This window comes from Notothenia rossii (assembly GCF_949606895.1).
Source record: "Notothenia rossii genome assembly, chromosome: 10".
Lineage (NCBI taxonomy): Eukaryota > Metazoa > Chordata > Actinopteri > Perciformes > Nototheniidae > Notothenia > Notothenia rossii.
Window position 1 is genome coordinate 3,639,000 of NC_136908.1, and position 16,630 is coordinate 3,655,629.

The 16,630-nt window shown below is 40.8% G+C and overlaps 1 protein-coding gene across 1 annotated transcript in view; it reads right to left on the minus strand.

Annotated features, from left to right (window-relative positions):
- Positions 1-9,808, minus strand: part of LOC307021000 (CMP-N-acetylneuraminate-beta-galactosamide-alpha-2,3-sialyltransferase 1-like) — a 111,916-nt gene extending 102,108 nt beyond the window's left edge. Inside the window, exon 1 of the mRNA XM_079652699.1 lies at positions 9,570-9,808. The gene's annotated coding sequence lies outside the window, so the exon portion shown is untranslated. The remainder of the gene's footprint in view (positions 1-9,569) is intronic.
- Positions 9,809-16,630: the final 6,822 nt, after the last annotated feature.

Genomic DNA, 16,630 nt, shown 5'->3' on the forward strand with positions numbered 1-16,630 from the left:
CCTTTTCACCCCGGTTACAGTTTCCATTTGCCCTGTACGATGAAAGTGGGGGATGTTGGCTTATCAGGCGCCCGCAGCTCACACACAGGACAGATATCAGCTGTCTGGACAGGACTGATAGCCAGACAGACTGAGAGGCTCAGTGAGGTAAAGGACTGACTGTTTAGATAGTTCACTTTAGTCCAAGTTATCTCAGAGGGTCTCAAACGGTTTGTTAACAATTTATGTAAACAAATATTTCCAAGGCAACCTTTATAATTATTGGGATAAATAAAAACAGGTTTGAAATCATTCCAGTGCATACTATAGGACAGTAAACCAGAAATATTGTTTAAATCTGGAGAGATTAAAGAATATGCATAAATAAATAAATGTTAACTAGTCAAATAAGAAATAAATGAACAACAAAAATAAAATAAATTACATTTACTTGTTATTGGCTATGTTAGGTTATTGGTTATGTCCACATACTTATTTGATTATTAAAATGTAAACCGATCTTTTCAATATGGGTGTTTAGAGTTGTACCCCTTAGATCTAGTCTCTGGCAATTCAGCTCAAAGTGCACCAGATTGAAGCATTTTACTTTATAATGTTGAAAAAAAATCTTCCCCCCACAGCACCCCCCATTTGAAACATGTTCCCACGGCTATGGGTAGGGTTAGGGTTAGGATTAGGATTAGGGTTAGGGTTAGGGTAATGTTGTGAATCGAGTGGCCTGTGTTCGTCGTCCATAACAAACGCCTGCCCATACCATAACCCCACCACCACCATGGGCCACTCGATTCACAACATTACCCTAACCCTAACCCTAACCCTCACACCAGATACTGACTGGTTTTCGGACCCCCCCAGACCCCCCCAATAAAGCAAAACTGCACGTTTCAGAGTGGCCTTTTATTGTGGCCAGCCTAAGGCACACCTGTGCAATAATCATGCTGTCTAATCAGCATCTTGATATGCCACACCTGTGAGGTGGGATGGATTATCTCGGCAAAGGAGAAGTGCTCACTATCACAGATTTTTTCAGATTTGTGAACAATATTTGAGAGAAATGGTTATTTTGTGTATGTAGAAAATGTTTTAGATCTTTGAGTTCATCTCATGAAAAATGGGAGCAAAAACAAAAGTGTTGCGTTTATATTTTTGTTCAGTGTAGATAGATAGATAGATGGTATCTTAGTACTTTATTGATCCCAATGTGGGAAATGTTTGCGTTGCAGCATCATCAAAAACAAGGCATAAGAGAAATGAAGACACAAGAAATCAACAGTCCAAAATATTTCTGAAATAAAAATCAAATAGCATTAAAAAGTAAAACAAATAAATATATAAATATATTTATATATCAGCCCTCTCTCTTCAGTCTGCTTACAAATGACACGACTTTGCAAAGGCGTGCAATAGATACGCAGAAGTCCGATTTTGCGTGCATATGATACTCCCACGTTACGTTTGTTATGAACGTATCTTAAATGCGTTTATTTTCTACATATCTTTGCCATTTATTTAACCCTAACCCTAACCCAATAAGCTGCTGTGTCGTTTATGCACCACAAACATTAAAACTGTCATTGGAACGGCGATCAAGCCTGAAGCCACAGAGCTCTTTGCTTTAATGTTCGAGGTGCAATATCAGCGTATCATATGCACGCAAAATTAGACTTCTGCGTATCTATTGAACACCTTTGCAAAGTCGTGTCATTTGTACGCAGACTGTGAGACCGGGTTGATATATACGTATATATATATATATATATTACGTGGATGTGGAAAATATACATCTGGAAATACAACTTTCCAGGATATTATTGTGCAAGGATTATTCAATATTAAATAGAATATAAATAGTGCAACATGCACCACGGAGACACAACACAACCTAACACGGAGCATGTGGAATAATCTCATTCAGGTTATTCTGAGAGTTGTGGAAAGCAGCTGCACTATCTCTTGATTAAATCACTGCTTTTTCTCGAGTCAGCATTGAATAAAAATAATTTATGTGGATTCTGTTTTATAGGAAAAATCTCTAAGCTTGAATTATTTGTAACATCCACTTCTCTCCGTGAAAATAGACCTGACGTGATTGAGCAATCACCCTCAATTTACCTCGTTAAGATGGAAGCCGAGACAAACACTAAAAGCCTTTCTGATACTGTTCAAACTGGTTCACCGGCTGATTGTACACTTTACGATAAGAGTACATGAAGGAAAAAGCATGCATCTTTTCATGCGCTAATCTTGGTTGCCTAAAGTTTTTATTTTCATGTAGCTTCACCCTCTTCTGTCACAAAAAAACAAGATGGTGGCTGCCAGAATGCCAAACTTGAGGCTCGAAATGTCTTAATTGTTGCATTAATCAACGGAGAGGTCATGAAGTGCTACGGGGATTGAAGTCAAACATGCATTCATGATCATCTCAGTACCTTTTCAGTGTAAGCCTTATTTTCTTCCACAACACGCAGGTAAACAACAGACTGTGTGTAATGTTGACATGCTGCCACCTCACATCCCCCGTGGTGTAAGAAATGGAAAACAAGAGGCGTGATTAATGATGACATGTGTATCAAAAGATTACAGCTATTTCTCTGAAACCCTTTTTTCTTTAAATGCCAGCTTCGGAAGACTTGCTCGGCTACGTCGCATGAAATAAATGCAGCAATTTTGCAGTTTTCCAGCACCCTCATGTTTCTATCGCTCTGTCTTCTTTTGAAGAGGCCACAGCCTTACAAATGCTCTCCATTTTTTGCATATATTTCTATCTGACTCGTCACATACAATATAATTTAGAATAGAATATAATCCTTTAGTGTCATTATACAGGCACAATGAGATGAGTAGAGCTACTCCTTTTTTAAGATGCCATCAAAAATACAAAAAAACAAGAGACGTACGACATTCAGGAGAAGACGTTCATATGCACACTTTAATTTTACGTAATATGTTTGAAGAAAAAAAGAAACGGGCCGATGGTTTTGCTGCGAGCACCTGGTGAGTTAAAGGCCAGGTGCTGCACAGCTTTGACTGCCAATTAGAGCGGTGACCATGTGAGAGCAGCCCGAGATAACTTCTAATTAACAATGGACCTCAGAGGCATAACAATTAGCCTTTCCTTCACATAAACACACATGGCAGCCCACCTGACAAAACCTGCCTTTTTCAAATAATACCCCACTGAGGACCGGCAAGGGAAAATAGCAAGCATTATAATCTGGAGCAAAGCATTGTAGGAAAGAGAGCGACATTTTTAGAAAAGAAAATTGTAGAAATTACAGGAAAAAATTTCCAATGTCAGCAGTACCATAATATCCCTAATAGCATAATATATTCATTAAATGACTGTGCTCAAAGCAAAACTACTTTTTACCGTCATAATTCGAGGAAACACACACTGTAAATATATTAACTGTAGCTCAAATTAATGGATAAATACCATAATTTTACAAGCATATAAATACCCAAAAATGTATTGTTCTTTTAACATTATAGATTTCCCACTTATATGTACATTTACAGTTGAATGTATTTGATATTAAGCAAAAGAATACCTCAATTTCTACACAAACAAGATGTTAAAAACATTGCATATGTTTGTAATATCAAGGTAAAATATAAAAAATCTTTAAATATAGCTTCATGTAGGCTAATGGGCTTGTACATACAGTATGTATTTTAAATGACTTTTAAGTCAAAGTAAAAATTACTACATGTGTTATACATCCAGAAATCTCAAGATACCGTGTCCCGCAGTCCCACAGTGTGACATATATACATCACACAACACAAAAAGGGTTAGGGGTAACAACGGGGTATACAATTTAAAATGTTAATAATATATTTAAAATGTTAATGTGCAATACGCGAGGAAAACATGTTGCATACTGTAGGTGAGTCTCTTTATGGACATCTCTCCTGACAAGGTCACACACTGCCTGACTGTCAACATATTAACTTTAGGTCAAATTAATGGAAACATTTGACCAACAGTTAATACATCATGTCAAAATGTCAAATAGCAACAGTAAAAATAACATAATATCCCTAATAACATAGTAGATTAATTCAATTACTGTAGTCTAAGCAAAAGTACTTTTTACTCGAGAAAACACACACTTGTTACTGTAAATATATTAACTTTAGGTCAAATGAATGTAAAATACCATAATTTTACAAGCATATAAATACCCTAAAATGTATGTATGTAATTATAGATTTCACTTATATGTACATTTACAGTTGAATGTATTTGATATTAACCAAAACAAATACCTCAATTTCTACACAAACAAGATGTTAAAAACATTGCATATGTTTGTCAAAGCTAGTAATATCAAGGTAAAATATAAAATATCTTTAAATATAGCTTCATGTAGGCTAATGGGCGTGTGCATATGCATTTCATATGACATTTAATGTGCTATACACGAGGAAAACATGTTGAATATTGTAGGCGAGTCTATTTAATGGACATCTCTCCTGACAAGGTCACACACTGCCTGACTGTCAACATGACTATAATGAGAAGAACATACAAAGGCCGCTGAGTGACAAAGTGATGCTGCTCTCAACCTAAGGGATTTTCCCAGGAAAGATTAGAGCAGCAAGGGGACGACGTGAAGGGAACAGAGGCTCAGGGAGACAACACAAGGATGGAAATCAATAACAGCACACATCCATAAAGACAGGAGACACAAGGAGCGAAACTCCTAAGGATATGTAGGTGTGTAGCTGAACATCTGTGTGTGTATATTACAAAGATGGTAAGAGGTTCCATGTTTGCTTTATTGTATGCCATGCCTCTCTGTTAACCTCTACTTCACATTTGGTGACATTCTGATCCTTATTTCCAGAGAGGAGCCAACGTTTTCACTATATCGGTTACAGACTTCAAACAAAACAAACTATTGTGCATCAAAATATTGTCATACAACCATCCATTTAAAAAACTGGACATATTAATTTATTCAAATAATAATTAATTCTATTTAGAGGCGCCTTTCAAAGCACCCAAGGACACCTGAGATCAAGGAGGGCATATAATGCTAATTTTGTATTTTCTGCCTCTACTGTGACATGTGTTGTTGTTCAAGAGGTCGGGATCTTTGCAGACTTTACAAACCTAACACATTAAAGGAATGGGAAAAGTCCAAAAAGTATAATAGTAGTTCTTCCTCCTCTGCTTTAACACAATGCATCCATCCCTCTTGAAAAGCACGAGCTGTAGATTCCCTCCCTCCCCTCCTCCAAAGGCACCTGCCAATAAGCATGACCAAACAAGCGGTGGCAGAATAAAGCCATGCAGTAATTGGACAAGACTAATTGCAATCGTGATGTTTCAGAGTGTCTGATTGCGCTGGGGAAGGACAGCAGTCACAGGACAGCAGTCACAGGACAGCAGTCACAGGACAGCAGTCACAGGACGGCAGTCACAGGAAAGCAATCACAGGAAAGCAATCACAGGAAAGCAGTCACAGGACAGCAGTCACAGGACAGCAATCACAGGAAAGCAGTCACAGCACGGCAGTCACAGGAAAGCAGTCACAGGAAAGCAGTCACAGGACGGCAGTCACAGGAAAGCAGTCACAGGACGGCAGTCACAGGAAAGCAGTCACAGGACAGCAATCACAGGAAAGCAGTCACAGGAAAGCAGTCACAGCACGGCAGTCACAGGAAAGCAGTCACAGGAAAGCAGTCACAGGACGGCAGTCACAGGACAGCAGTCACAGGAAAGCAGTCACAGGACGGCAGTCACAGGAAAGCAGTCACAGGACGGCAGTCACAGGAAAGCAGTCACAGGAAAGCAGTCACAGGAAAGCAGTCACAGGACGGCAGTCACAGGAAAGCAGTCACAGGAAAGCAGTCACAGGAAAGCAGTCACAGGAAAGCAGTCACAGGACGGCAGTCACAGGAAAGCAGTCACAGGAAAGCAGTCACAGGACGGCAGTCACAGGAAAGCAGTCACAGGAAAGCAGTCACAGGACGGCAGTCACAGGAAAGCAGTCACAGGAAAGCAGTCACAGGAAAGCAGTCACAGGAAAGCAAAGCAGTCACAGGAAAGCAGTCACAGCACGGCAGTCACAGGAAAGCAGTCACAGGAAAGCAGTCACAGGAAAGCAGTCACAGGAAAGCAGTCACAGGAAAGCAGTCACAGGAAAGCAGTCACAGGAAAGCAGTCACAGGACGGCAGTCACAGGACGGCAGTGACAGGAAAGCAGTCACAGGAAAGCAGTCACAGGAAAGCAGTCACAGGAAAGCAGTCACAGGAAAGCAGTCACAGGACAGCAGTCACAGGAAAGCAGTCACAGGAAAGCAGTCACAGGACGGCTCGCTTTGTTTGTGCAGACCAACGTTGTCTGACTTGTCACTTTGTAATTAGGATTGCACAGATCAGACTTTGTACGGATGTCTGTGACTCAGACTGCATCTGCATAATGCTTCTTTGTTTAGTGGGATGTCAACTTGGATAATCTTTTCAGCTTGTGTTACCCACAGACCGTATTTCATGCTGATAACTTTTGATTTTTTATTTGATTCGATTTGTGTAAAACAACAATACAAAAATGTAACACGAGAATTATTATACAATACAAAATTAAGCATGTCAAATTGATTTACAAAGATATTACTGATTCTAAATTATATATAAACAAATAATCTACTTAAAGGTAGTTGTAACAGATAACAGATCAAGCTTTTGACTCAGCATCTGCCTGATATTGGATGTCCTTTTTGGCGTTTCCTTGTGTGTAATCATCTCTGATAACCTTGCAATTTGCGGCAGCCAAGAACAACGCGTTCTGTAATAGCTCACAAAAAAAGTAAAGGCCACGCATTCTCCACATGTGCCCAGGCTATAAGAAGTCTGCTCATGCTTGAGTACAAAAAGAATGGTGCTGAGGTGTTTCTTGGAAAAAAGCCAAGACTGTTAAGTGGAAACAGAGGGCAAATCAAAAAAGCTGGGGAGAAGTCCAAGGGGAGAGCTGTGAAGGGGGAAAGACAGCCTGTGACCGAGCCGAGGAGCCAGAGCAAGAAGACCCTAAGTATTAGTGAAATGTGTTTCTACATGCTGCAGAAACATGCAGACCACCACCCGAGGGACTGCAAGTATTTCTGATGCCTCGCTCCCAGACCCCGATGAAAAGCCGGGAACTTTCAGGGTCTGATTGGGTCTGCTGAGCCGCGGGGATTCCTCCGTCTGGGAGCTGAGAGTCTGAATGTCTGATTACAGTAAAGCCTGCGATCACTGCTCTGAGATGGCAAAATTACACACATCCTTTCCTCAAGTAGAAGTACACATCCTTTACTCAAGTAGAAGTACACATCCTTTACTCAAGTAGAAGTTCAGATACTCGTGTTTAAAATGGTAAAAGTAGAAGTACTGACCAAACTTCTTTACTCAAGTCAAAGTAAAGAGGCTTTGAAATGTACTTCAGTAAAAAGTACCCATAACTAGCAGCTGTTTTAAAGAGTACCTGACCTCCCTTTATATTAATAGAACAATAATGTCATTGTTAGCTAATGAATGTTTCCATGCTGAACAACGGCAACATGACAACGTTTTCATTGGTCCCTCTTCTTTAGAGAAGACCAGGAAGTGATGGATACACGGATCGTGTTCAAATCAATAGGCACGCAATGACTCTAAATAATAATGATCACGCCACCAAACACACATTCAGACTAAAGGAACCAGCCTGTTTGGAAAATGAGAGAAGTAGAAAGAACAGGTATTTGTGTTCAAAATGTAAGAAGTAGAAAGTACAGGTATTTGTGTTCAACATGTAAGAAGTAGAAAGTACAGGTATTTGAGTTCAACATGTAAGAAGTAGAAAGTACAGGTATTTGTGTTCAACATGTAAGAAGTAGAAAGTACAGGTATTTGTGTTCAACATGTGAGAAGTAGAAAGTACAGGTATTTGTGTTCAACATGTGAGAAGTAGAAAGTACAGGTATTTGTGTTCAACATGTAAGAAGTAGAAAGTTCAGGTATTTGTGTTAAAAAAAGAAGTCAAAGTAGAAAGTCATCAGAAAAATAAGTAGTGGAGTAAAGTACTGACCAGAAAAATGTACTCAAGTCCAGAAATGAAGTATTTGTACTCCACTACTCTGCTTGAAACACCTCACAGGGAAAGGTCTTTAGAGAAAAAGTTGGATCTTAAAGGGAAACTTTGAAGAACTTTGAATGAGACGTTAGGCCCCCGCGTGGAAATGCTATTCGTTTCTGTTCGCAGTGGCGTGCTTTGAAGTGGAAACAGCTCTGCCGTTTCGTCAGATTTGTTGTACCCTTGCAGCATGTCTTCATCTGGCTGGCAGCTGGTGAGAGTTGCCATGATTCTTTGTGACTCAATGCCTCTTCTGTTCTCTATTGTTAAAAAGGAGCTCGCAAAGGACTTGCTTCCCATCCACAGGAATCGTTTAAATTACAACGCGTATGGAGAGCAGTCTATCTCTCTGAATAGCCCCTCTCTCTTTAATACAGTAACTAATGGCAATTGCTTATGGCAACCACCATTTCCAGATGTAATTGGGTTCCTTGATAATGGATACCACCATCTCAATGTCTCTAAATGCTGCAGCGCTCCCCCCCCCCCCCCCCCCCCCCCACAAGGTCACACCACACCATCCATTCTGATTGGAGGCGCGATGCTAATGTATTCTACTTGCTTATTATTTATAATGTCATGGAGAGGTTTCAGTGGAAAATTAACCGCTGTGCTGCAGACACCTTCATTAGCAAATGAGGTGACATCTCATGCAAAACACACAACAGGGGGGATCATTTCATAAACTCTCAACCTGGGGATTACTCACCTCTGGATATCACACTGACAATCACATATTAATGGATGTTTACAGCAAATGAAGAAGGATTTCTGACGGAGGAAAGTGCTGTTTTAGTTATTCCAGGATACACACACACACACACACACACACACACACACACACACACACACACACACACACACGCACGCACGCACACACACACACACACACACACACACACACACACACACACACACACACACACACACACACATACTCTGAAATAAAGCTCAGATATCTCTCCTCCGCACATCTGCTGAATGTTCAACTGTTGCTGGAGCTTAGCTGAACACAGCACATGGTGTAGTCCTTTTGAAGTCTGAGCAGCAGCACAGAGAAAAAGCCATCGAATCAAAAACCAGCCCTCAAAGAGAAGAAGAAGTTACTTTTTCTCAACCAGACACTACAGTATTGGCTTGTTTCTGACAAAACACAAGGACATCAAGACAAATGTGCACAAACATACCCCAAAAAAAGGGGTATAGAATAACGAAGCATTTCTGTTAAATCTGCAGAAGTGCAAACCCACTATGCATATCGCTTTCTATTCGACAGGTAAGTATTTGTTGCAGGTTTTCGCAGAAGAAAGTTAAAGTGCAACACCTTGTCAGCATCACTTTAAGACTTTAAGCCCCCAAGCGCGCAGCTCAGTTTGGAGATCAAATGCTAAAAGTGGACTGAAAGGTGACACCGGTGTTTTCCTACGGGGTTAACAAGCACGCTTTGTGTCTGCATGTACTCACTTGGAGGAAGTGAAGCCCGGGTTGTCAGCGAGGTCCCGTTATTCCCGTGCCCAGAGGCGGCAGATCCACGGAGAAGAAAAGAGAAGCGAAACGCTGCGCGATGGCTCCGATTTAAAGGGAGAAACAAGCTCCAAACTGGCAACCTCACTTCGTTAGATTTAAAGAAAGAAAAACACCGGGAGAAGGTTGTTACTCCCCTCCTGGAACATGCACATCCAGCGCGTTTTCCTGCAGGAGGAGGAGGAGGAGGAGGAGGAGGAGGAGGAGGAGGAGGAGGAGGAGGAGGAGGAGGAGGAGGAGGAGGAGGATGGGAACACCGATGCTCGCTCCCAGGCAATGAGAGGCATTTTAATTTCTGACTGCTGACCACGAGGGGCTCTACGCTGCTACGCCCCTCAGCATCCTCACACACACACACACACACACACACACACACACACACACACACACACACACACACACACACACACACACACACACACACACACACACGCACACACGCACGCACGCACGCACGCACGCACACTCAGGATTTTGTTTTGCCATGAATGACCAGGTCCTGCTGTCATAGCTGCAGGAGTAAACAATAAGCTCCTATATGTCTCTATTTATGGGGCATGTGGGTATCTCTTTTTATTATTTGTACTGGATGTGCAATGGGCTTATGGAGAGACACTGCATGCAAACATTTTTAATACACTGGAGTTTGGATTATACATTTTGGTGGAAAGAAAACTTAAAAATGTAAATGTGGAGGTGTTAATTTCTCTGTAATGCCTAATTTGCATATTTCAATATGACATGTTTTAAGTGAGTAATCAGCTTGTGAAGGTTTGTGGTGACCTGTATTAGTGAAAGAGTATTATTGGATTCACCTGTGGTGTCTTTTTAAATGGAAATGTCCTCATTAGTAGAAATTACACACACCGTATTTTTAATTTTTGTATAATAGGGTTTGATAAGTGAACATTCATATCCTGCATTATATTACCATTTATTTTCCTTAAACCAAAGCAAATATTTATCTCTTCCTGGCAGTTTCAGTGTTTTATATATATTTGTGGAGTGAAATAAATGTTAAATCTGCCAAAATGTTGAACTCTAAACTCTTTCGACTAAATTACTCTAAGGATATTTAACCTGACTTGCAGTTTCATGCAAATGTGCACATATTTGATTTTAAAAAATGGCCAATTTGCAGATGCCAAACAACAATGGTCCTAATAAAAGTAATCTGAAACCAGAGCCCAGTCTGCTCTGATTGGTTAGCTGGCAGGCTCTGTTGTGATTGGTCAACAAGCTGAGAGATGTCTCACCCCTTAGCCCCTTAGATCACGTTTGGGTTTAATTGGTCTCTTGTGTAATTAGTCGGTGTTTCCCCTGTGTCTTTGTTAGCTTGTCATCGCAACCAGCGATCACTCTTTTCTTCGAATGTTTTGAGCTTCAGCTTTTGGATCCATTCTCTTAGAGCTAGAATCAGAGAATGTGACAAAGATGGGGGGTGGGCGTGGTTAAAAGCAATGTGTAGAATGTTTTTGAGCACCTGCCAGTAGAAGCAAGTATTACATAGTGATGTCACGATGTTCCGGAAGTAAAACGAACGAGTCCAATGGAGGCGATTCAGGCAGCAGGAGGAGGGTCCAGAGAAACTCTGAATCAAAGGTGGAGGAACACCACCAGCTGCAAATTGAACTCTTCACTCACTGGATGAATCAGAATCAGAATACCTTTATTAGTCCCACAGAGGGGACATTTGCAGCGTTACAGCAGGAAAGAGCCACAGACAGCTTAGTGTTGCATATCTGAAATGCGTTAAAAAAAGTACTAAGTTATAATATAATAAACAATATGCTAACAAAAAGATAAAAACAAAAAAAGTTACATAATTTTCAAAAATACAGATCAAAAACAAATCAAATCTACAAATCAAATCCTGTAGCAGTTCTTAGGATTTAGCAGCCCGGTATATATTACAGTTATTAAACATGGCATATTATATATTGCACATAGTTTGACGGTATTTAACAGCAGCAAGTTACACAATCTACAAAATACAAGATACATACCTTGTAACAGTAACAAGGGTTTAGCAGCCAGGTGTAAATTACACAGTTATCAACGGCATATATATATTGATTGTTATTGGATGTAGGTGGAAAATAGATTTCTCTCCAGTGTCAACCCAGCTTGCTGTTGGTCCACTTGCATTAAGAGGGGAATTTAAAGAGGACGTATTGTGCTGTTTTCTGAGAGAAAGTCCCTCTGGAGTGGACCCAGGGATTTTAGACTTTGGAGACCATTTGCATCCACAACAGGGTATATAAAACACTACAGGGAGGGGAACGCCCCAAAGAGGCATGATCGGGCTTTTGAACCCTAATAGTGACTAATACTCATTGATGGAATCTACTTTCCTGAATTCGCCCTAATATCCCGGGGTACACATTTAAAGTCCATAAAATAACTATATTTGTAGTCCCCCCTTCTTACCGGGTAATACGGCTCATCTCCAGCTGTGCTGCTCTCTGATTGGATGATGGAAGTTACCTGCAGTGAGTCTTAGATAAAGTTACTCTGCTTTAATAGCCTCAGGCCTGCTGAGACCTGTTGGTCCCGTAGTTAGGTTACCTCTTACTTCTCTCCCCCCTGAGGCCTTTACTCTTTATATAGCATGTGGCTGATTTATTCAAAGTGCCACAACGTACAATACATCCTCCTTTAAAGTGTTAATATAATTTGTTTCGGCCATTATTCGTCTAAAAAAAGCACTCTGAATGTTTTTTCTTGGCCTGTGGATACTGAAGTGTTGGAAACTGTGTTGTTGCCAGCACATTGACTATACATATATAAATGTATTATGTTTTCTTACAAAGCCTGAGTGTGTGATTGAAGTCCATTTGCCAATTTTGTAATTGAAACACGAGATATGCCTACGGTTCGTTCAAACAAACAAACAAACAAACAAACCCATCAGCAGGTAAAGATGTTTTCTATCTGCACACAGGAACAAAATGGATTGACCCTGTTTTAAACAATTAAGCAAACAGACTAAAAATACTTTAATGTGAGGTACACAATACACAATTGATTCTCCAGTGATGTGAGGTATGTCTGCTCAGAAGTCCATCCTAGCCGCACTGATCTCGAACAATAAACATGTTCAATAATTCAAACCCGATATCTTGTTTTGAGCGTGGAACACAGAGGACAGCAAAGGGCGATTTCCACCCACTATACGAACAAACATGATAAATGCATTTATCATGCATGCATTACACTGTAAACAAAATACAAGATCACTATGTAAAGTAAAAATACTTGTTGGCAACTTTGCTGCCAGTAATTTACTGTAAAATCCCCTGTATTTAGTTTACAGTACAGTGTGTATTATGTCCTGTTGTTATGTAGGGGGTCTCTCTACTTCATCATCTGATGAGGTGCAAAAGACCGTTCAGTGTGGATCCTTTATTTTAAGGGATGGTCAGAAAGTGTCCCACGCATCAGGGTTGCTTGACATTGAGCTCCTTACACACTGAGCAGATTTTCGGCGTCGATAGATGTCGGGCCATCGATGAGCGTCGTGTCGCCCTACTCAGATTGGTGTGTACTGCACCGTCGTGTCTTTTCGGCAGTGCCGACACCTTCCGCCGCCGATTCGACATGTTGAATCGGGAGGCCGTCGGCCAAAGAAATCACTCTGATTTGAATAACAACACGTTGACTATTGGTTGTCACCTGGTTTCCTAAAAGGCAGCTCATTATAACTAGGGTTACATACAAATGAAAGTGCATTACCTTCTGTAGGTATACGTGATAACAATGGACGACAACAGCCCCTAAGAGCCAGTGTTTGCATTCAGATGAGTTCATCGTTTAAAACAACATTTGCTCTCTGGTGGAGATTTGCACGCTGTCTTAGGTTCAACAGATGGAAACCTGACGGACCAGCTGAACATACAGGAGTTATGGCTGTTGGCAGAGAGAGAGTGTGTGTGTGTGTGTGTGTGTGTGTGTGTGTGTGTGTGTGTGTGTGTGTGTGTGTGTGTGTGTGTGTGTGTGTGTGTGTGTGTGTGTGTGTAACAGGTGTCGAGTTGCAGTGTCTGCGTTGTGTTTTGTTTTGTGTTGTTGATGGATGAGACCCGAGCCAATATATAGTTGAGGCGATCTCCGTTCATTCACTGACAATATACAAAAAATCAGTCGTTATTAAATTGTAATTTCCCTCACACCAACTCTTCTCACGTGGAACATTTACAAAAAGGGAAGAGGAAACGTGAGGTACTCAAAATGAAGGGGGGGCAGTCCCCACAAAAATGATCTCCTGAGTACAGTGACTAAATTCTGGAGTTAAAGCCCACTTGTTATAGACCTAGTCAGGTATTGAACGTTTAATAAATAACAAACACAGAATTATTAAATACAAAACACAGAATTTGTGTGATTATACACTGCGTGTGTGTGTGTGTGTGCGTGTGCGTGTGCGTGTGCGTGTGCGTGTGTGTGTCTGTGTGTGTGTGTGTGTGTGCGTGCGTGCGTGCGTGCGTGCGTGCGTGCGTGCGTGCGTGTGTGTGTGTGGTGAAACTGGGAGTAAAGGCCATGGAAAGAGAGCTCGAGTTAAAGTGATACTTTTTGATTTTGGCAAAGATCTGTGGTGATGATGGAGTTGGGGTTCGTTGCCATGGTGTTTTGCTTCAAGTGCATCCACTGGAATATGATATTGTAGGAAAATATGAATCTATTATGGGTCTTGAAATGAAAAACAGGGTTTTGATGTAGAAACATTTATATTGATGTGAGTTCATAGCAGCACTTACTTTAGCATCAGCAGACAAACCCTTTTAAATTGTGCCATTCAGCATTACATTACATTACATATTATTTTGACCCTTTTTTTCCAAAGCAACTTAAAATAACTGCAAAAACCATAACCAATCAAACTCTGCAAAACAAGGAAAGTGCAGATATATTCACTTCAAGCAAGATCATGGTGAATTAGTTACAAGGCCTAATTATCATATTAATACTAATGCACCACTAGATATATTATTAGCTACTTGTTATATACATTGTGAATAACTTTTAATGTTTATTTACATATTTTATTTAATATTATTTTTAATTTTACTGGACATTTTTATATGGATATATCTATATATTTTTTTTATTGGACATTCTTATTTTTTATTTATTAGGTTTATATATGTATTTTGATTTATTTTTACATTTTTGTCGGACATTTTACATTTTCATGCCTACAGTTTTTTGTTCTACTTTATTATTTGCCCCTTTTGTTTGTTTGTTCACCATGTAAAGCTGCCATCTATTATTATTATTATTATTGTTATTATTACAATTAGTGCGGATTCTAGAGTCTGTGGGGGCCCTAGGCAAACATTCACTCAGGGCCCCTCGAACCAGCTTTTCATCACCGAGCACAGCCGACAGCAACCCCCCCCCCCCTGCGGAGCGGAGCAAGGCAAGGAAACTTAAAGGTCCCATGTCATGCTTTTCTGGTTATTACCCGTCCCCTTGTGTGTTATGAAGGTTTTTATGTATGTAAACGGTCTGCAGAGTCAAAACCCTCAAAGTACACCCTGTAGCGAGTAAAACGCTAACACAGAAAATACCTCCCCAAAACGCCTCGTTGGAGATACGTCACTGTCCATTGATTCTTCCGGGTACCGCATGATGTCATGCGTTACCCGGAACCAAATGGACCAATCCGTGGAGCCATTACATTACGTCCGCGGAGCCGTTACGTTAAGCCCCCGCTGATTGGTCCAAATTGACCAATCCACGGACTTCCTCACACACACACTCAGTGCAGGCAGCTCTGCTGATCTCTCCTCCCTGGCTGCAGGCTGATAACAGACAGTTGGGATCGCGGCGAAATTCTCTCTGCAGACCCATTCTCACAGCGTTTATCAACCTTTCTCTTACTCAATATCAAGCCACACTTATTGTTTTTACTTCGGATGTGACTTTGTGTGTGCTCAGGGTGAGTTTCGCTGTGTATCGCTAAACAAGGAAACCACACCTCCACGGAGCTCAGCGCGATTCACAACGTCCCGACCAATCAGAGCACACTGTGCTCACAGGGAGGGTGGGGGCTGGAGCTATTGGAGCTACAACGAGCCGTTAAAGGCAGAGAGTGAAATTCAGTGAATACACGTAGTTTACAGAGATGTCGTATGAGAAACCAATGTGAGTTTGGAAAATTGCACAATATAAATCTATTCTAGTGGACCTCAACAATGGAATTATGATCAGTGGAAATGGCCATGACATGGGACCTAAAAAGCAGCATTTTACGGCGCGCTATGCATGGGGCCGCCTTGAGGGGGTTTCCCGACATGTCGTTGCAGTAAATTAAAGGGTGTTTCATGTTGTCGTTGCTGTGGACCTTCTTAATCTACCTTATTTGGGGGCCCCCTTCTGGTCCGGGGCCCCCAAGCAGTTGCCTGCCTTGCTTTTTCGCAAGCAGCAGCCCTGATTACAATTGTTAAGATTTGAGAGGACAATCGTTTTTAATGATGAACCGTCAGTGAAAACTATAAACATATAAAAGTAGCTTGGAGGGAACTTAATCAAAAAGTTTTAAGAACTTCGATTAACTGCTTCATTCTTATATTGACAGACTTGGCTGATTTATTTAACAGTGGCATGCCTTTGTCCCCAGGTCATGAAACTTTAATGTAGGGGATAATGTCAGCTCGTAATTACAAAAAAAGTGGCGAGATTGGATTTCTGCAGCGCGGCAACGTAGCTCTGAAGGCCAGAATCACAGCGCCGATCAATACTCTGAACATTAACTATTCTCTCCAAATTCTAGCCTGGAGATGTTCAATCATCAATAAATGGAAGATTGATTTTTATGGTCTCAGTTTGTCAGTATTTGGACCTCCAAAGGAGTTTTATCTTTTATTACGGCAATCAGTTGTAAATTAGGTCGAGTGTTGGAGGAACAGCAGCATACAGTCATGGTTTTATTTTGCCATGGATTAAAAGCCGAAGCAATATTTTTAAGGTTGTCTAAAGTCACTATAGTGCCCCAAGGCACA